Raw genomic sequence first — 23255 nt, forward strand, 5'->3', positions numbered from 1 at the left:
CCATTAGGCCTTATCACATATATACACTTTCACATTCATCACATCGGCCATTAGGCCTTATCACATATGTATACGCTTTCACATTCATCACATCGGCCATTAGGCCTTATCACATATATATACACTTTTACATTCATCACATCGGCCATTAGGCCTTATCTCATATTTATACACATTCACATTCATCGCGTAGAATCTTAAATCAAAATATAAATTTTCATGTATTCACATCACAATTATTCAAATATACTTCACATACCACATATACTATCATGTACAGACTTGGTCTTGGCCGAATCTACATCAATCATTTTCCAATGAATAATTCAATTTCACGCCATACTATCATTTCATATTTGAATACTCATAAACTTACAATTTCACAAATTTTAATATCAAAGATCCATCTAACACTCATATATCATTTTACAATATCACGAATTAGAAATCAAGTATGGGTTTAATCAATAGCTTATGAGCAACTAAAACAAGTTTTATCCATGTTTACAACAAAATCACATATTCACTACGAGCTGTTTTCCTGAGCAATGGTCACTAAATTATTTATAACTGGAGCTACAAGGCTCCAAATCACTTGCCGTTAATTTTCCCTGAATATAAACTCGTATATCTTCCATCCATAAATTTTTCAGAATTTTAGGTTTGGCCAATCAATACCAGATTTTTCTTAAAGTTTCCCCTGTTTCACTGTTTGACTAACCTGACCAGTCTTCACTACGAATCAAAATTCTCATTGTACAGAATTCAAAGAATGTTCTATTTGATTTCATTTGAAACTAGACTCATTAAGGAGTCTAAGCATATAAATTTTATCTTGTAACAATTTTTGTACAAATTATAGTAATTTTCTTAAAATAGAACAGGGGATTTCGGAGTCATTCTGACCCTGTCCCACACAACTTTAAATATCTCTTTATAGGAAATTTCTTTGCTTCCACGGTCTCTTTTATAGGAAACTAGACCAACTAAGCTTTGATTACATATTTTATTCAGCCTATAATTCCACACCAAAAATTTATAGTGATTTTCTAAAATCACATTACTGCTGCTGTCCAAGCAAATTATTACAATTTGCTCTTAAATTTCCAAGTCCAAACACATATGAACTTACCATTTGAGTTTAAGACATATCATGGCCACATCAGATCTTATTAAATCAACTCATTATGTCCTATTATGGTTGAATTTACTCAACGCTTAATCGCTTAAAACTTACCTCGAAGTGGTCAACGATTAGATGTCCACGGCTATTCGTTTACTTCCTCTTTTCCCTATCCGACTTTGATCCTCTTTGCTCTTAAGCTAATTCAAACAAATTTAACTTATTAAAGTCTCATTATGCTAGCTTATGGCGAATATGACAAGGAGTTTGATAGGTCATATGGCCACCTTTAGCTCAAACACAAAATGGTCATACGCATTTTTAATCACATTGAGCAATTTAATACAATTAATCTAACATTTCCTCATGTGCACCTTTATGACCGAATACATGCAACACCAAGCTATCTATTCATTCATGTGTGCATCTTATTTAAGCATGTATATCCACAATCAATTCATCATATAAATATCTATGATTTCACTCAAATAATCTCATTACAACACATGGTGCTCCAACCATTATTTAAATTCAAAGCTCGGCTAGTACACATATATACACTAGCAATCAATTACTAACATTTGCACTTCATCTTAATAGCTAGCTTAGCAAACCTTAATTTAACACATAATTCATACATATCACATTCCAAGCATTCACTCAATTCTATCACTTAAAACACACACATTACTCAATAACTTCATAGTTCAAATTCGCAACTACACCACTAATATTCAAAATCATATTCGCCTTAGTACTCCCTTGTTAGCCGATTTTTCTTCATTTAGCAACTAAAATATAATAAACCACAACATTTAAATTCATCTCATTCTTCTCCCATTTGACCGAATGAACATTTATCAAATGAAAATTCAACTAAACAACAACATCTTTCTTTCTAAAATGTATATACACTCACACGGCAACTTTCAATTTATACTTTTCAACCATGAACTCTACTCATTCAAACATCATTTAAGCCACTTAACAATTAATTAACATCTTTCAAAAAAACTTATCAAAATGACACCAATTTAGCACTTGCCGAATGGACATTTGTCTATTAATGCATGAAATTAAACCATGGGTTAAATAAGCTATGCACTTATCAATCTAATCTCATAGTCAATTAAAAAGAAAATCACAATGCATACCTTAAACTAGGATAGCCATGGCCGACTACCTTGGTTTTTCCTCTTCAATATTCCCTTTCCCACATTCGGCAATCAAGAAGAAGGATGAGCATGCATTTTTTTTGTTTCCTTTTTGTTATCTTTCTTCAACCCACGGCAATGGAGGGGGGAACATGGATGAGACAACTTTGTTTTCATCACCCCTCCCTTTTCATTTCTTTATTACTAACCTTTTTTTCTTTTATTGTTTCCTACATACCCCATTATCACAAAGTGTTTATAATATGGTTAATCCCATAGCATGGCCGGCCACTAGTTCATCTTTTGGGTATTTTGACATGCAAGAACAACATTTTCTAAGATGCATTAATAGGCCACTTTAACATTTGCCTAGCACATTTCTAAATTTTCTCACACAAATCCTATTTAGCAAAATTCACTTACAATTAACAAAATTCAAACATGAAATTTTCACACATGCCTATATACATATAATAAGCATCAAATATAATGGTTAATTATTTTTATGACTCAGTTTTGTGGTCCCGAAACCACTTTCCGACTGGAGTCACTTTATGGGTGTCACAACAAGTGAAAGCGGAACATCAAGTGCCTTCAGGGTTACTTCAACCGATCATGATACCCGAATGGAAATGGGATCGAGTCACGATGGATTTTGTATCTGGGTTGCCATTGTCATCAAGCAAGAAAGATGCGATCCGGTTGTTTTGATAGACCGACAAAATCGGCTCATTTTATTCCCTGACGCACGGATTATTCCTTGACAAGCTAGCTGAAATGTATGTTTCTCATATTGTAAGGTTACATGGAGTACCTATTTCTATTGTGTCGGATAGAGATCCGAGATTCACATCGCGATTTTGGTTGAAATTGCAAGAAGCATTGGGCACCAGGTTGCATTTTAGCACCGCTTTTCATCCCCAGACCGATGGTCAATCCGAACGGATAATTCAGATACTCGAGGATATGTTGAGATGTTGCATCCTTGAGTTTAATGGTTCATGGGAACGGTATTTACCTTTGATTGAATTCGCTTACAACAATAGTTTTCAATCAAGCATTAAGATGGCACCTTACGAGGCTTTGTATGGTCGTAAATGTCGTACACCTTTGTTTTGGACCGAGCTTAGTGAAAGTAAAATCTTCGGGGTTGAATTGATTAAAGATGCTGAGCTGAAAGTAAAAGTAATCCGTGAAAGTCTGAAAGCAGCTTCAGATCGTCAGAAGTCGTATGCGGATTTAAAGCGAAAAGACATTGAATATCAGGTCGGAGACAAAGTGTTTCTTAAAGTTTCACCTTGGAAAAAGGTGCTCAGATTTGGCCGTAAAGGCAAATTGAGTCCAAGATTCATCGGGCCGTATGAGATATCCGAATGAATTGGGCCAGTCGCATATAGATTGATTCTACCCCCTGAACTTGAAAAGATTCACAACGTTTTTCATGTCTCGATGCTTCGACGTTATAGATCCGATCCATCGCACATAATTAATCTATCAGAGGTTGAAATTCAATCTGATTTGAGTTATGAAGAAGAACTGATTCGTATCCTAGCTCGCGAGGTGAAAGAGTTGCGAAACAAAAAGGTTCTGTTAGTAAAAGTGTTATGGCTCAAACACGGGATTGAAGAAGCTACTTGGGAAACCGAGAACTCTATGAAAGAACGATACCCAAATCTATTCACTGGTAAGATTTTCGGGGACGAAAATTCCTTAAGTGGGGGAGAGTTGTGACAGCCCTATTTTTGACCCTAGTCGAAAAGTGGTTTCGGGACCACAAAACCGAGTCACAAAAATAATTAACCGTTATATCTTATGCTTATTGTATGTGAACCTGCATGTGTGAAAGTTTCTTGCTTTAATTTTGTCAATTGTATGTAAAATTAATTAAATAGGACTTATGTGAGACAATTGTGAAATGTGACAGGTAATTTTAAATATGGTCTACTAATGCATGTTAAAAAAAAATGGACTTGCATGTCAAATTATCCATTTTTCTTTAGTGGTCGGCCATGTAGTTGATTCATATATATTATATGTATATTATATTAACATTAATTTAAACTAAATGAATTAAAGAATAAAAATAAAAGAATAATGGCTTAGTGGGGAGGAGAAACCAAAGTTGGTTCATCATTTGATTTCTTTGGCCGAAAATTTCAAGAAGAGAAGGGGGGAAAACAAACATTCGGCTACCCCTTCCTAGCCTTGATTAAGGTATGTTTGAAGTGTTTTGATAGAAATTTCTTGTGTGTTTTAGGATAGTTTCTTAACTCCTCCATAACCCATGTGCAAATTTTCATTTTGGTAGCTAAAGGAGCAATCGATCATGAGAGGATTTTTCATTTAGAAATGTTATGTTGATGTTTTGTTGTGAATCAATAGAAGTACTCTATTTGGTTGAGATTATAAAAGTATGTTAAGTTTTTGAATTTGTAATTGTAAAGATTAAGTGTTTGTGTTATAGCCGAATATACATTGGAAATTCTAATGGAGAAACTCTTATGATATAAGCTTGTAAAATTGAAGTTATAAATTGTGTTTTGTAGTTTAAATGGTTAAAGACTATTCGGTTATAGCCTTAATTTTTCATGAAGAAATCAAGTTAAACGTATTTGTGTCTATGCTATGGCCGAATGTACTATGGCTGATTGTGGACTATGATAAAATTTAGTAAGGTATGTGCTTTAAATGTGTTATGAACTATTATAGGTTAAGTTAGGTTGAAGCTTGGTGAAATTGAACTTGAAAAATGATTTGAGCACAATGTGGTATTGATATTATGTATAAGTAAATTTATAGATATATATATGATGAAATTGATTGGTGAGATACATGATTAAATAATATGTATGCAAAGAATGTGTGAAAGAGTGAATTGGTAATAATCTACTTGGGACAGCAGTAGTAAGGTGATTTTCGAAAATCACCATAAATTGTAGGAGTTGAATTAGAAGCTAAATAAATTATGTAATTAAAGCTTGATGAGTCTAGTTTTCTATAATATAAACCGTAAAAGTAAAAGAATTACCGATCATGAAATATTTGAAGTAATGTGGGACAGAGTCAAAATGACTTCTAGATCCCCTGTTCTGTTTTTTATAAAATCATTATAAAATGTATAAAAATTTTCATAGAATAAATTTTATATGCTTAGACTCCTTAGTGAGTCTAGTTTCGAATGAAATAAATGACAACATATTTTGATTTCTGTACAATGAGAAATTTATTTCGTAGTGAAGAATGGTCATATTTGTCAAACAGTGAAACAAGGGAAACTTTATGAAAAATTTGGTATTGATTGGATGGACTAAAAATTATGAAAATTTTATGGATAAAAGATAAATTAGTCTATTTTCAAGGAAAATTTACGGCAATTGATTTGGAGTTTCGTAGCTCCAGTTATAAGTAATTTAATGACTGTTTCTCAGGAATTCAGCTTATAGTGAAATTGTGATTATATAGTAAACATTGATAAAAGAAAAATTTTGCTAATGAATTGCTTATTGATTTCCTATAAGCTTACTATAATCTGTATGTGTGAAAGTCGAATATATATGAATTATATTCTGAAAGTAATACTTGAATGATTGATTAATGATTAGTTTAAATTTATTGAATTAAAGCTCAACAGTATAAAGGGGCAACCTCGGATAAGGGAAAAGCTAAAGTCGCGGAATAGCCAACCCGAAATTTGTTCAGAAAGATACAAGGTAAGTTTTGAGTAATCGCCTTTAGTATAAAATTTATAATGCCTTGACATATATATACTACATGAATTTTGATCTTTTTAGTTCTATTTGAATTAAGTTGAATGGTAAATTAGGGTTAAGCTTGATTGATGAAAGGTACGTGTGATATTCATGCATGATTTTAAGCTGAAATGAAATAATGGTGTTCATAAGAAGCTCATGTCCGAATGTAGCCAATGGCTACTAATAATGTGAAATGTTCTATAAAATGTGTTAGAACATGATAAAAAAAAAACATGTTATTTGATGTGGAATTGTATCCAAGCTTAAAGACCCGCAGGCTTCGTGCTGGAATTGTATCCGGGCTTAAAGACCCGCAGGCTTCGTGCTGGAATTGTATCCGGGCTTAAAGACCCGCAGGCTTAGTGCTGGAATGACATCCGGGTTAAAAACCTGCAGGCTGTGCTAGATATGTGTTTCGAGTCCTAATACTTGATAGGATCGGTGTCAGTAAGTTAAGTATGATTACGACATTGAATGTCCATGCGAGTAAGTATTATATATGTTATACCTGCTAAGGTACGTATTACATACTCATAAGTGAATTGACTTCAAAACGAATTATTAGTATCAAAGAATGGTATATATATATATATATATATATATATGTGTGTATATGTATGTGAATGAATACCGTATTTATGAATAAGAGAATGACTTATTTGGTCAATGTATGTCATTGTAAAAGCATGTGTCTTAAAGAAATTTTATGAACCATATAGTAATGTGAAATATGTACTGAGAATTTTCTTGTGTATTCATGTATATATATATATTCGGCCAATAGGTTATAATTAATGTACTTGTGAGTTTTTGGCCAAGTAATTTACAAATTAAATTTGGGTTCTTGTGATACTTAATGTTAGATTTTAAATGATACGTTTTAATTGTTTGAAACACTTAAAACTTACTAAGCCTCGAAAGCTTACTCTGTTTTATTTTATTTCTTTGTTTTATAGATTGTCAATTTTGGCCACCGACTTGGGGATCATCAGTAGTTCATCATACTATCGATCTTTTTGGTACAGTTATATTTTGGCCCTTGGTATGGCATGTATAGGTTAGGCCGGTGACAGTTATGTTTTGTATTGTAAATATTTTAGCCATATGAAAATGGCATTTATATAACTTAAAGATCAGTATGTACTCAGCTTAATTTCTGTCTTTGTTGATTGATTATATGGACAAAAAAAAATTAATTGTTTGGCTCGGTAATACCTCATAGCTAAACCGGCGATCGGACTCGGGCTAGGGGTGTTACAAGATGGATCTAGTAACACTCTACGATGCATGGGAGAGATACAAAGATCTATTGAGAAGGTGCCCTCACCATGGGTTACCGCTCTGGCTACAGTTTCAAACCTTTCACAATGGCCTGAATCCTTCAACTAGACAGATGGTTGACGCAGCCGCTGGTGGGACTATCAATAATAAGACACCTGAGGATGCTTATGAATTTATAGAAGAAATGTCACTGAATAATTATCAGTGGCAAGTCATAAGGACAAAGCAAATGAAAGCAGCCGGGGTTTTTAACGTCAATTCGGTCACCATGCTCTCTAATCAGGTAGAAGTTTTGAAGAGAAAAATTGACTGTTTTCTTGGTTCTTCACAGGTTCAACCAGTAATGCAATGCAATGCAAGTGAAGGAGGAACGAGCAATTTAGAATACCCACCTTATGGCCACAACATGGAAAACGAGCAATTAAATTATATGGATAATAATCCTCGTCCTCAAAATAATCCCTATAGCAACACTTACAATACAGGATGGAGGAACCACCCAAATTTCTCATGGGGAGGCCAAGGGAATCAGAAACCATCACCACCTCCAGGCTTCCAACAACCACCTTACCAACAAAAGAAAAAACTGAATCTTGAGGAGATGCTAACAAAATTCATCTCAGTGTGAGAAACTCATTTTCAGAATACCGAGATAGCACTTAAGAATCAACAAGTGTCGATCCAAGGGCTCGAACCTCAGATAGGACAGCTCACTAAATTGATATCTGAATGACCACAAGGTAGCCTACCGAGTAACACTGAATCTAACCCAAGAGAGCAGCTCAATGCGATTACCAAGCAAGATGAGGAAGGGTTAGTTGCACCTGAACCAGAATCGAGGCAAGAAACTGTGGTAAGTAAAGGTAAAGGTGAGGTGGACCACAATGACCAAAAACGGGTAAGTAAAAGTACAAACCACATGTACCATACCCCAATGCGACAAGGAAAGACCACTCTGACGAATAATTCGGTAAATTCCTTAAACTTTTAAAGAAATTACATATTAACTTACAGTTTATTGAGGCTCTTTCACAGATGTTGAATGCAGTCAAATTTTTACAGGAACTTTTAGCAAATAAGAAAAAGTTAGACGAGGCGTCGCATGTGGAAATGAATGCAGTTTGCTCAACCATTCTGCAGAATAAGCTGGCCAACAAATTGAAAGATCCAAGGAGTTTTATGATCCCTTGTTTAATTGGTAGCTTAGATGTTAATAATGCCTTGGCCGATTTAGGGGCTAGTATCAATGTCATGCCTTACAAAATGTTTAAGCAACTAGGTCTTGGGAAACCCAAACAAACTAGGATGGGCATTCAATTAGTAGATAAAACAATCAGATTTCCTAGGGGTATTATTGAATATGTACTCATTAAAATTGATATATTTATATTCCCAGTTGATTTCATTGTTCTAGACATAGAGAGGATAGTAACGTGCCTTTAATTTTAGGGAGGCCCTTTTTAACAACTGCCAGAACGATAATTGATGTTGGTACAGGTAAACTAACACTTCGTGTGGGTGATGAAATAATCACTTTTCAAGCTCGTAATTCGAGTAACACCTCAAAAATCGAGGGTGATTGCATAAATCATACAACTAGTACTGATCATGTGGTGAAACCCTCTGTGCAAAAAACAGGTTCGATTTGTTCAAGCAACAACAAAGGACCTATATATAAAGAATGAAGGCTATGAGTTGAGGAACTAGATGAATGGCAGACACATAAACCAAAACCATGCCTTGACAAGCTCAATATTCCAGTAAATCAACTTAAGGTTAGAGACAAAGTACTACTAGATGCAGCAGATCCTCGTATTGCCACTTCTGAATCTAATAGAGAAATTCCTCTCACGTTTCTCAATATTTTTCCATATGGTACATTCGAGGTAATTCATCCTAAATTCAGCACTTTTAAGGTAAATAGTACTCAGTTAAAACCTTATTTTGATAAAATTGATAGCAAGGAGGAGGAGTGTAAACTCCTCGAACCACCATGACCACGCAACAGAAATGTAAGTCGAGCTTAGACTATAAATAAGCGCTTCTCAGGAGGCAACCCAAGCACTAACGGTGTTAACTTATTTAATTTTTAGTTTTTAACATTTGATCACTAACTCAGTACTTCGCCACATGTTTTCTAATCCACACGGCCAGGTACACGGGCATGCCTTAGGCCGTGCTCACACCAGGGGCGGAGACAAGACCGTACGATACAGTCGTGTGAAAATAGGGCAAAATTTTTCCCCAACACGAGAAGCAATAAGTTGCCACGGCCGTGCGACGTGGCTGTTGGCAAACCTGTCAAAACAACACGGGTGTGCGACACGCCCGCATCTTGAAGCTGTGGTTGAAACTGAGAATTTAACACTGGCATGCGACACACCCGTGCCCACCACCCGTGCTCAAGACTGATAAACCAACACGGGCATGCACCTAAACACACGGGTGTGGGAGAAATGAACGACGTAGAACACAGCTGTGTGACATGGCCGTGTGCATCAACGCGCTCAAAGAACACGGGCGTGGGACGAATTTCAGACGAGCCCAAATTTGAAATCGCGAAATACACTGGCTACAATAAGGGCACACGAGCGTGTCCCACGATCATGTGCCCCAATACCTATAAAAACCCCCACTATTCATCATCCCCTTCCCCAAAATCCCTAACCCTAGCTGCACTTCTCCACACGCCCTTCCTGCCATGCCCGTGCGCCAACCGACCGGCCACCCTTCAACTCTCCTTTCTTTTTCCCTTTCCCACCTTCCCTTCTCTCCTTTCTTTTTGCTTCTTTTTCCCCTTCCACGACAGTACACGCATGGCTAAGAAATCACTGCCCACGCTTGTGGCCAACTCATCTCTCCACTCCTCCGACCACCACCATCGTCGGTTACCATTTTTCCATTTTGTTACTCAGTTATTGCATTATTATTAATGTTATTGTTCTTATTCATTCATTATATTACTAGTTATTCTTATTATTTTTCGGTCTTAGTGCTTTATTGAACCTTATTTTGGTTGCCCTTGTTAATTTCATGCTCCATTTAGTCTTAGATATTACCACTAATTTGCAATTTTTTTTCCTTAAGATCCTAGTCTTTTGATATCTTTTATATTTTGCTTCCTCATAATTATACATTTTTATCTAGTGATCATTTACTTAAGTTTTCTACTAGGCATTTCTATTTTACTTGTTCGTTTGTTTGATGGAATTGAATTTGAATGATTATTTCCTATTCATTTGCCTATTTTGTGATTCTTCCAAACTAAAGTCTATAATTGCTTTTGCTGAAACACTATGACAAACCCGAAAGGAAAGAAAGCTGCGGTTCCCGCCTCAAAAAAATAAAAAGGAACGTCATCTTCATCGGCTCCTACCGTTAAAATCAGACACTCGTTCCTTAAATTCCCACCGGGACCACAGGAGGAACTTTTTCAAATACTAGGGGTCGGGTCGCTGTATTGACTAGGACACACTTGAACAAATCCAACTGGCTGACGCGGTCTGAGCCCTCCTGACGACTGACTCGTGGGGGCTATTCTTTGAGATCGTCGAGCTGACGTACCTCGAGCTGACACTCGAACTCTATTCGACCTTCTACCTCCAAGTAATTATGACAAAGTTTGATGATCCAGGAACGGTCTAGTTCTGCCTCGGTGGTTTGGTTCGCCAGTTGAATGTACTTGAGTTTGGAATTGCACTAGGGCTGTATACGGAGGAGTTCATGGATGACAGCAAACTCGACACCCTCCATCACCACATCCACTATTCTCCTTTGAAGTGTTGGAGAGCTTTAATCCCTGACTCGGCCACCTATGACCCCAGCCGCTCTAAGGCATCGGCTTTAGCCCCATCCCTGAGATACCTGCATGCTATCCTTGCTCACACTCTGATAGGACGATGAGAGAGCACTGGTGTCGTCAAAACTCATGATGCCTATTTCTTGTGGCGCATGGCGAACGGGCACGTCTTTGACCTTGCCTATTTCATTGCCCTCGCCATTTTCCATCAGAAAGAGTGGCATAGAAGAGGAGTCATCTCCATTGGCCCCTATGTGACTAGACTGGCACGGTACTTTGGGCTCCGCAACACGGCATGTAACACCCCAATCTCGTATCCGTCGCCGGAATAGGTAAAGGGGCATTCCGGACTTGAAACTCATATCAGAACAGTAAAATTTTTGAACTTTTTCTTGAAATAAAGATCATTCATCTAAATAAGTACTAAAGACAGTCAGTGATACAATTTAAACTTCTATAAGTACACATTCAAAAGATGCCATTTTCGCATGGCTTATATACATTAACCAAAATATTCTTCGGCCACTGGTCTATTCTATACATGCCATAAGATAATTCAAAACATAACAGTAACAAGCGGTGGATAGTGATAGTGTGACTAGTTGTTGACGATCCCCGAGCACAGTAGCTTGAAATGAGATCTATAAAAAGAGAAAACAAAGTAAAGCAGAGTAAGCATTACAATGCTTAGTAAGTTTTAAGCAAAACAAAGTGTTCTCATTCACTATCATTGGTCATTCATTTCAACCGTTCGATGAAGTTAATCTAGAGCTTCATCTCGAACTATAATATCAATAAATGTATCACTTGGCTGTCACATATATACTTTCGAATAATAATGACCTAGATGGTCAAATATTTCCGAAGCACATTCTTCATCAATTTTCAACTTTCAATAATCCTTTCCACTTGTTCATAATCACATCCATATTTTTAAGTATTTCAACATGACAAGTACTAAATTACCGTAGGCACATAAAGAACCAAACATATTCCTTATCACATATACGTAAGCTTACAAAACATAATCCTTACCTCGTACTGGCACATCTAGCTGAATCCAACCCATACTCAAATCATAAGGCTTTTGGGCAGAATATGCACTAATACATAAGAATATTTCATCACATACTTCATTATACAAGCATTACCAATTAGATCATTCTCATATTTGGAGTTATAATATTAATCACATTTACCTACCTCTTTGATACTGATAATCCACCTCGAAATCACTCCACCGATGAGTTAGTAATACGTACCTGAACATCTTAAATACATAACACTTATTTGATGGTAACTTATTTCAGATACTCAATATCAAAGTCTTACTTGAATCCTAGCATTTAGCCGTCGGGTCTTTAAAGCTCGGATATAGTACGAGCACGAAGCCTACGGACATTAATCAAGATAATATTCTCGCATAAAGCCTGCGGGGTTTTAACCCGGATATAGTACTGACACAAATGCCCTTCGGGACTTATCACATTTATACACTTTCACATCCATCACATTGGCCATTTGGCCTTATCACATATATACACCTTCACATTCATCACATTGGCCATTCGGCCTTATCACATATATACACTTTCACATTCATCAATTTCATCATAACAAAATTGACTAGGTATACTAGTCATTTACGGCTTATAGCTTCACTTTAATACGGATTTGGTACTTTGATTCCCAATATTTAATCGATAGCTTATAAGCAACTCAAATAGTTTTATTAAGGTTTACAACATAATCACAAATTCAGTACAAGCTGTTTTTCCTGAGCAACAGTCATTAAATTATTCGTTAATGGAGCTACGAAACTCCAAATGAAGTTTCGTTAATTTTCCCTGAATATAGACTCATATATCTATATGAGAGAATTTTTTTAGAATTTTTGGTTGGGCCAATCAGTACAGTTTATTTGTTAAAGTCTCCCCTGTTTCAAGGTTCGACTACTCTGACCTCTATGCATTACAACTTAAATATCTCCCTGTACAGGGATTCAATGTCTATGACGTTTATCTCTAATGAAACTAGACTCGATGAAAAATCTATACATATAAAGCACGACCTTTAATTATCTCGATAAAATTTATGGTGAATTTTCTAAGTCAGAACAGGGGATCCAGATATCGGTCTGGCCCTGTTTCACAAGAATTTAAACACCTCATAACATATAGCTCATATGGTCGTTTCGTTTCTTCCATATGAAAATAAACTCATCAAGCTTCGATTACACAATTTATTCATTATTTAATTCCATTTCTACTATTTTTAGTGATTTTTCAATTTCACATCACTGCTGCTGTCTGCATCTGTTACTAGAGTAACTATGCCTATTTCATGATTCATGCACTCATCAAACCAAACAAATCACATATCAATCTTTATATCTATTATCATAAGCGGCATTGATAATGGTCTTTATGAACAAGAATACTTTACACATTTATTTAAGTCACAAAACCATGTGCCAATTCACATGCCAAAAATTACCATATTTGAAAGACAAACACATAACCAAAACACCAATCAAGCTTTAAGCACAAGTCATATCCATTATTATCCATTTACTATGAACAAAAACAACCAACAATTTAACCAATAATTTATATCCATCTGACTATTATTCCAACCACCTTTTTCGATCACAATTGATAGATTCATAATATACGGATTACCAGCATTTTATTTCACATACACGATATACAAGATATATATATACACTTATCCTATATATTACACATAAAATGACTTTAAAACTATACCAATTGTACATCTTCTCTTATTACATATTTTATGTGCATAGGACCATATTATAAATGAACCCTTTTAAGCACATTTAACAATGATAAATATACCCAATTCATATGTTACTTTTCATGCTCAATAATGCATACACAAAACCACTCATCTTTCAATATATATATTCAACCGTCCTTAATAACTTCCTTACATAACATTTAAAGTATAACATTCTTTACCCTACTAAACCAAATCAAATATCAAACCATTCATCATATTTCATGAATATAAATGCCGAATCACAACTAGCTACTCATGCCGAATCAAAAATAGCTCATAACCATCACTTATATTTTATCACGTAACTGAATACATAAGTACATAAACAATCAATAATCCAAAACAGATTCATCAACCACAAATATATATGTCAAGCTTTTATTTTTAAAAGAACTAATCATAAGCCATATACAATTATCTCATGCCAGAACATATTTATACCAAGCATATCACAAATACCATTCATGCATGGGATGTAGCGTTTTAACCAAAATAAGCTTAAACCATGATCAAACATACCGAATTCAAGCATAGAAGTCAAGCCATTTAATTACTTTCTTCCTCACTAAGCAGTCACCCTTGTTGAAGGAAAATCTTAAGTATGCAATCAATAAACAAGTGCTCAAGGAACTCATCGAATTTTCTTCTCCCAAGGCGAAACTAACTCCCAACCTTTGCCTTCCCCTTCTTGCCCATGTCCTCCTCACTTCCTTTAGCTTCCTCATGCAACCGGCCACCTCCGCCATTCTCATTATAGCCATCACCTAAGCTGAAAATTTAAGCAAAGGAATTTCCTTCTCCTCACTTCAAGCTACGGCAATGGAGGAGTAAAAGAAAATGGATTTCCCTCCATGCAGCCGGTGTCATGGTCTCCCTCTCCATTCCAATCAACAGCCCAAAAAAAACAAAGAAGTAGATCAAGCTCTCTTCCTCTCCTCTCATAAATTCCTTCAACCAAATTCAGCTCTAAGGCATGAAAACAAAGTGGCGAATGTTCTTCTCCCCATAAAAAACATTTTTCTCCTAATATGCTTATTTCTATATTATATAATTCCCACCAATTAAAATAAAAATAATAGAACCCATGATTACATGCATGTTGGCGGCCATTTGCATTCAAAATTGGTCTATTTGACATGCAAGTCCCTATAATACTAAAACATAAAATGTTTGGCTACTACACATTTGCCTATCCCATTTTCAAGGTTTCTCGACTAAGTCCTTTCAAGTAAAATTCCCATTCATAAGACTAAATTAAAACATCAAATTTTTCACATATGCACTATCACACATAGAAGTTATGCAAATAAATTTTAAATACATTTTTGACTCGGTTTTGTGGTCCCGAAACCACATTCCGACTAGGGTCAAATTAGGGCTGTCACACGGCAGCACAATCATCCTCCCTCACCCTTATCGGCTAGATGTCCCCACAGGGAATCTCTAGTATGCTACATATGAGGATGATTGAGAAATGACGTGGAACTTACCCTCCTCAGTACCGCCTCGTCTAGTCCACCAAGGAGGATGATGTCCCTCTGTAGCACGAGGACCCACCGTCTCAACCACCACCCATCTATCATCCAGTTCATGCGACAGCTTCATACTCTGACATCTCTGAGCGCTTTACTCAATTTGAGCAGCAGTGATTTGAGCACTTTGATCACATTGATGCTACTCTACATCAAATTTGTCAGCACCTTCACATCTCATCGCCACCACCACCTCGCGAACCATCCGGCAATGACGATGTTTAAAGACTTTTTATTTTTTATTTTTATTTTCACGTTTATCTTTATCCATCTTCTTTAAGTACTTTTTATTTTATTTTCATTTAATACTATTTCATTCTTAGGTTTTATAATTTTTATTGAACAATTTATAGTTTCGGCTATTTCATTACGAGTAATTATGCTTATCTATATTTCTTAAAGAGTTCTTGATGTTATCAAATTTATAAAGAGCTCCAAAGCTCATCATCACTTAGGAACTCAAAACTCCACTGGAAAAGGTTCCCCACGACTGCCATGTCCTTCCCGACCACCATGATAACCTCTTTGCTGGATAATACGAGATATTTGTGATATGTTTTAAAAATTTATAATGAATTGTTCTTGAAACTAACTATTATCACGATGAAGACAAGTGTACCTATCGTACAGTAGTATAGCTTTAGCAAGACCGGATTGTCGAACCCAAAAGAACTAAAAATACTAGTAATGACTGTCTTTTTATTATCTAGCCTAAGAATAATGGGGTTTGTTTTAACTAACTAATTAACTAAACTAAGAATTCAAAAGAAAAATAGAATTGGGGAATTACTTTTGGAAAACTCGATTGATTGAGACAATACCTAAGGAAAAATCCACCTAGACTTCACTTGTTATTTGACTCTGAATCAAACGATTTATTCATTTGACTTGATCCGTAAAAATCCCTAAGTTATATTATTATCTCTCTCGAGACTAACAACGTCTAACCCTAGGTTGAATAATTGAAATCTCTTTCTAATTAACTCCCTAGGGTTGCATTAACTCGATCTATGGATCCACTTATTAGGTTTCACCCTAATCCGGTAAAATCTTGTCACCCTATCTCTAGGCGTGCAACCAACTCCACTTAATTATGACAAATGTACTCTTAGACAGGGTCTATTCCTCCTCTGAATAAGAGCTTACTTGAATCAATATCCTGGAATATCAAAACAAGAATTAAGAACACATAATTAATAACAAGTCAAATATTTATCATACAATTCAGATAATAATAAAAAGATCCGTCTTAGGTTTCATTTCCCTTAGGTATTTAGGGGTTTTAGTTCATAACTAAAAAGGTAAACATCTCAGAAGAATAATGAATACAAAACATAAAGAAAAACCCAAAACTCCTGAAGGGAAATTGAGGGGAGATCTTCAATCTTGATGATGAATCCGGCTTCTGAGATGGATCAATCGACTTTCCTTGAGCAGTTCCCTGCTTCCCTCTCTGCGTGTCCTTTTTCCTCCTCCTCTAGGGTGTATTTATAGGCTTTGGAATGCCTAAGAACCCTCAAAATTAGCCTTTTCTGTATTGGACTAAATTTGGGCTCGGCAGGGACACGCCCGTGTGCAATTGCTTAAGGCCGTGGTCAAGCCTATTAAATATGCACGGGTGTGTGGTCCACCCGTGTGAGTCGTGCTTCGATTCTGCCAAATTGACATGGCTGTGTGGTCTGCCCCTGTGAGGAGGTCCAGGCCGTGTTAATTTTTTACGTTAGTCTACTTTCTCCATTTTTTGCCCGTTTCTCGTTCTTTCCGCTCTCCTATGCTCACCTAAGTATAAAACATGAAATTAAGGCATTAGGAGCATCAAATTCACCAATTTTAAGGAAAAATCATCCATAAAATGTGCTAAGCATGGGATAAAAATATGTATGAATTATGGTTTATCAAATACCCCAACACTTAAGGATTTGCTTGTCATCAAGCAAAATCTTCAACTCATAATCAAAATAAATTCTTCTCAACTTATAATTCTATTGATAATATCTCAAAATAATCCATACGTAATCATATATTGAAAATTCAACTGAAAGAACATCAAAGTTTCAAACATTCCAAGTTGAGCATTTTATCATGAAAACATAGGTGTCTCCCCTCATTTAAGTAATTACCTTTGATTCAAAATATCACAGAGTTTCACATCCTCACTGAAGATTCACTCAAATCACTCGAGGTGTTTGAGGACAATAAAATGAAGCACTCAATAGACAATAATGAAGAGTCATTACCATAGGCTTGCATGAAAATCAAATCTCCACCACTATAAATTGAGATGAAACATCAAACAAAAGGTTTTTAGAGGGTTGTAACGTGACTTTGGTTAAGGGTATGGTCACAAGCTAAAAGAAAGAGTTAGAATCAAGATTGAATTGAAAAATTGCCTAACTAGAAAAATGACTAGTCTTCAATTGTGTACAACAGAGCTTTTTCTCAGAATATGGAATTTAACTTCTTTAGCTCAAAAGATCACTACTACTAATATGTAAACTTTTTTTTTTAAGAACAAGTCAAATTACAAAAAAGAATAAAACATAGCTAAGCAATTATTCCAACTCAAATCTCGACAAAAATAGGGATCAAATTAATTTAGGGGATTTCAACAATAATGAGTTATGGGTTAATATCGAAGGTAAACCAATCAATGGGTTGTTAGGCTCAAGGGGGTTCACTAAGGGTTAATTGTGAAGGTAGGATTTTATGGAGTAAGTGGATTAAACCTAAGTGCATTTATCATTTTGACATAGCAAATCAAATGGTGTGGTCTTGACATGCATAATCAAGCAAGTTCTAGAATAGCAATTCAATACTGACGCACTCATAATGAAAGTGAGCATGAAAGAAATAATAGATGCTCTAAAGGCTCAAGATCTCACAAAAATTATGACTTTTTGATGTTTAAACTTGTGAATTCCAGCTCAAGAAAATACCTAAACTTAGGGAAACAACCTAAAAGTTTTTAATTCTTCAAAAATCAACTTATCATGCTTGATTCCCTAATGTCTTAAAGTTTAAACCCTCAATGCATAAATGCATATGTTTTAATTCAAGATATATCAATAAAAGTCATAAATCAATCAAAATTTATCCTAAACATGATATGAGAGCTTTTCAAGAAAATGAGGCAATCATTCAGGGATTTTTCTGATGGTGAAATGAATACCCCCCACACTTAAGATGTAAATTGCCCTCAATGTACAAAGATAGATATGTAGAAAAGAATATAAATATAAGAAAGGGAGAGAAGTGAAACTTCCTGAGTGATAAATGATTTTCCTTGAACTGGAGTTTTAGAGAATAATCAGCGTCAGGGTGGAGGAGGATACTCCGGCGGTGGTAGAGGTTCATTAGTCCATAAGTCCTGCACCAAAAGAATATTATATCTGAAGTTGGTTATGGTCGTGGTCGAGCAGGACATGGCAGTCGTGGAAAACCTTTCCCATTGGAGTTTGAAGTTCCTAAGTAATAGTGAGCTTTAGAGCTCTTTCTGACTGTGAGCAAATCAGGAATTCTTTAAGAGGTATACTGAAGCATAGTTACTAGTAATGAAATAGCCAAAGAATAGAAATTGTAAAAACGCAGGATGAAATAGTATTAAAAGGAAATAAAATAAAAAAGAATAATTTCAAAATATGGAGATAAAAAAAATAAAATAAATAATATGTGTTTATAGAGAAATTGGGGCACACGGCTGTGGGACACGCCCGTGTACTCTAAGCTCAGCCCGTGCATTTCGTATTTTTCAAAATTAGGCGCATTGGTGTACACGGCCATGTTACACGGCCGTGTCGATCTCCGTTCGCTTCTCCCACACCCGTGTAGGAAGGCGCACGCCCGTGTTAAATTGACAGGTGGCAGTTTCGCCCACTACCATGTCGCACGGCCATGGCTACATGGCAGTCGTGGAAAACCTTTCCCATTGGAGTTTGCAGTTCCTAAGTAATAGTGAGCTTTAGAGCTCTCTCTGACTGTGAGCAAATCAGGAATTCTTTAAGAGGTATACTGAAGCATAATTACTAGTAATGAAATAGCCGAAAAATAGAAATTGTAAAAACGCAGGATGAAATAGTATTAAAAGGAAATAAAATAAAAAAGAATAATTTCAAAATATGGAGATAAAAATAAAATAAAATAAATAATATGTGTTTATAGAGAAATTGGGGCACACGGCCGTGGGACACGCCCGTGTACTCTAAGCTCAGCCCGTGCATTTCGTATTTTTCAAAATTAGGCGCATTGGTGTACACGGCCATGTTACACGGCCGTGTCGATCTCCGTTTGCTTCTCCCACACCCGTGTAGGAAGGCACACGCCCGTGTTAAATTGACAGGTGGCAGTTTCGCCCACTACCATGTCGCACGGCCATGGCTACTTAGCGCATCCCGTGTAGGGGAATAAATTTTTGCCCTATTTTCACACGGCCGTATCGCACGGCCGTATTGCATCCCGTGGTATGTGCAAGGCCTACGGCACGCCCGTGTGCCTGGCCGTGTGGTTCTAAAAAGCCCGTGCTCAATGATTTGGTTAGTATGTTAGATTTTAAAAACTAAAATTTAAAGAAAGTAATATTGTTAGTGCTCGGGTTGCCTCCTGAGAAGCGCTTATTTATAGTCTAAGCTCTACTTACCTCTCCATTGAATGGTCATGGTGGTTCGAGGAGTTTATACTCCTCATTCCTGCTATGAATCTCATCAAAATAAGGTTTTAGGTGGGTATTGTTTACCTTAAAAGTGTCGAACTTAGGATGACTTACCTCGACTGTACCGAATGGGAAAATGCTAAGTACCGTAAGAGGAATTTCTTCATTCGGTTTGGCAATGACAATGTGAGGATCTGTGGCATCTAATAAAACTTTATCTCCAACCTTAAGTTGATTTGGAAAGGTATTGAGCTTGTTCTGGCGTAGGTTTGGTTTATCGTGTGTTCGCGATTTATGTGTCTGCCATTCATCTAGCTCCTCAATTTGTAGCTTTCGTTCTTCATGAATAGGTCCTCTACTATTGCTTAAAAATGGCTCATGTACTTCTTTCAAACTCATTTCCTGCAAACTAGGTTGCACCATATTGTCAGTTTTAGTAGAACGGTTTAGACTATCACTTTCAATTTTTGATGTGTTGCCGGAATTGCGAGCTTGAAGGGTGATTGTTTCATCTCCCATACGAAGTATGAGCTCACCTATGCCAACATCAATAATCTTTCTAGCAGTTGCTAAAAAGGGCCTTCCTAAAATCAAAGGAGTGTTGCTATCCTCCTCTATGTTTAGAACAACGAAGTCAACGGGAAATATAAATTTATCGATTTTGACTAGCACATCTTCAATAATACCCCTAAGAAATCTTATACTTTTATCTGCTAATTCAATGCTCATCCTAGTCTGTTTGGGTTTCCAAAGACCTAGTTGTTTAAACATTTTGTAAGGCATGACCTTACTACTAGCCCCTAAATTAGCTAATGCATTATTGAAATGTAAACTACCAATTAAGCAAGGAATTGTAAAACTTCCTGGATCTTTCAATTTGTTAGGTAGCTTATTCTGTAGAATAGCTGAGCAAACCGCGTTCAGCTCCACATGCGACCTTTCGTCTAACTTTCGTTGATTTCCTAGAAGCTCCTTTAAAAATTTGACTTTGTTCGGCACCTGCGAAAGTGCTTCAATAAACGGTATGTTAATATGTAGTTTCTTTAAAAGTTTAATGAATTTACCAAATTGTTCGTCTGAGCGGTCTTTCCTTGTCGCATTGGGGTATGGCACACAAGGTTTATATTCTGTACTTACCAGTTTCTGCTCATTGTGGTCTACCTCACCATTACCTTTGCTTATCTCAGTTTCTTGCCTTGGTTCTGGTTCAGGTGTGACTAACCCTTCCTCATCTTGACTAGTAATCGCGTTGAGTTGCTCCCTTGGGTTAGATTCAGTGTTGCTTGGTAGGCTACCTTGTGGTCATTCAGAAATCAACTTGGCAAGCTATCCAATCTGAGTTTCGAGCCCTTGGATCGATGCTTGTTGATTCTTAAGTGCTATCTTGGTAGTCTTAAAACGAGTTTCTGACATCGATATAAATTTGGTTAGCATCTCCTCAAGGTTCGGCTTCTTTTCTTGCTGGTAAAGTGGTTGTTGAAAACCCAAAGGATGTTGTGGCCATTGATTTCCTTGACCGCCCCACGAGAAATTGGGATGGTTCCTCCAACCTGCATTATAATAGGTACTAGAATTATTGTTACCCATCTATTGGACTCGTTCCTCCCCGATGCTAAGGTTGAAGGGTTGATATTCTGTGCATGCTCCTCTTCCATTTGAATCACACCTCATCACTGGATGTACCTGAGTAGAACCACACAAACCGTCAATCTTTTTATTTAAGAGTTCTACTTGGTTAGATAGCATAGTAACCACGTCGAGGTTGAAAACATCGGCTGTTTTCGTCGGCTTTGTTCTCATAACTTGCCACTGATAGTTATTCAGTGACATCTCCTCAATAAATTTGTAGGCCACCTCAAGTGTCTTATTATTGATAGTTCCTCCAGCGGCTGCATCAATCATCTACCAAATCGAAGGATTCAGGCCATTATGGAACGTTTGAACCTGTAGCCAAAGTGGTAACCCATGGTGAGGGCATCTTCGCAAAAGGTCCTTATATCTCTCCCATGGATCGTAGAGTGTTTCTAAACCCATCTGCACAAAAGAAGAGATATCATTACGTAATTTGGCTGTTTTAGCCGGTGGAAAATATTTTAATAAAAAAATTTTGGTCATTTGTTCCCAAATAGTGATTGACCCTCGTGGTAACGAGTTCAACCATTGTTTAGCCTTATTTCTTAACGAAAAGGGAAACAACTGAAGGCGAATGGTGTCATCAGAAACACCATTAATTTTAAAGGTATCGCAAAATTCTAGGAAATTTTCCAAGTGAACGTTGGGACCCTCGTCCTACAAACCATAAAACTGAACAAATTATTGTATCATTTGAATTGTGTTAGGATTTAGTTCAAAATTATTTGTAGCAATAGCAGGTCTAACTATACTTGACTCAGTTCCTGTTAAATTAGGTTTAGCATAATCATCATAGTGCGCATAGCAGGATTTTAATTAACAGCAATTGCAGGAGGTAGTGGATTTTCTTGGTTTTCAGCCATCTCCTCGGTTGTGGTTTGAATATTGTCCTCTTGCTCATTCTCTGTGTATTTTAAGCTTCGCCTTATTTCTCTTTGGTTTCTGTGAACTGTGCGACTGATCTCACTGTCAAAAAGTAATGGTCTTGACGGGTTTCGTCTAGTCATAAACTATAAGAACCTACCAGAAAAAGGGAAAAAGAAGAATTAGTAATAAAAATTAGAATAAAATTTAAATTGCAATAAAAGTAAATGGCTAAACTAATAAAAATTGAGTGTTTCTAATATCTTAGCTCCCTAGCAACGGCGCCAAAAACCTGATACGTGATATTCGTGATAGGTTTTAAAAATTTATAATGAATTGTTCTTGAAACTAACTATTATCACGATGAAGGCAAGTGTACCTATCGTATAGTAGTATAGCTTTAGCAAGACCGGATTGTCGAACCCAAAGGAACTAAAAGTACTAGTAATGACTATATTTTTATTATCTAGCCTAAGAATAATGGGGTTTGTTTTAACTAACTAATTTACTAAACTAAGAATTCATAGAAAATAGAATTGGGGAATTACTTTTGGAAAACTCGATTGATTGAGACAATGCCTAACGAAAAATCCACCTAGACTTCACTTGTTATTTGACTCTGAATCAAACGATTTATTAATTTGACTTGATCCATAGAAATCCCTAAG

The 23255-nt window shown here is 36.2% G+C and overlaps 1 non-coding gene across 1 annotated transcript; it reads left to right on the forward strand.

Moving 5' to 3' along the window:
* Positions 1 to 22051: 22051 nt before the first annotated feature.
* On the forward strand, positions 22052 to 22158 carry LOC128285767 (small nucleolar RNA R71). The gene has a single exon (XR_008276317.1). It is a non-coding gene; the product is annotated as a small nucleolar RNA R71 (small nucleolar RNA).
* The last annotated feature ends 1097 nt before the right edge of the window (positions 22159 to 23255 follow it).

This window comes from Gossypium arboreum, chromosome 12 (genome assembly GCF_025698485.1).
Source record: "Gossypium arboreum isolate Shixiya-1 chromosome 12, ASM2569848v2, whole genome shotgun sequence".
Lineage (NCBI taxonomy): Eukaryota > Viridiplantae > Streptophyta > Magnoliopsida > Malvales > Malvaceae > Gossypium > Gossypium arboreum.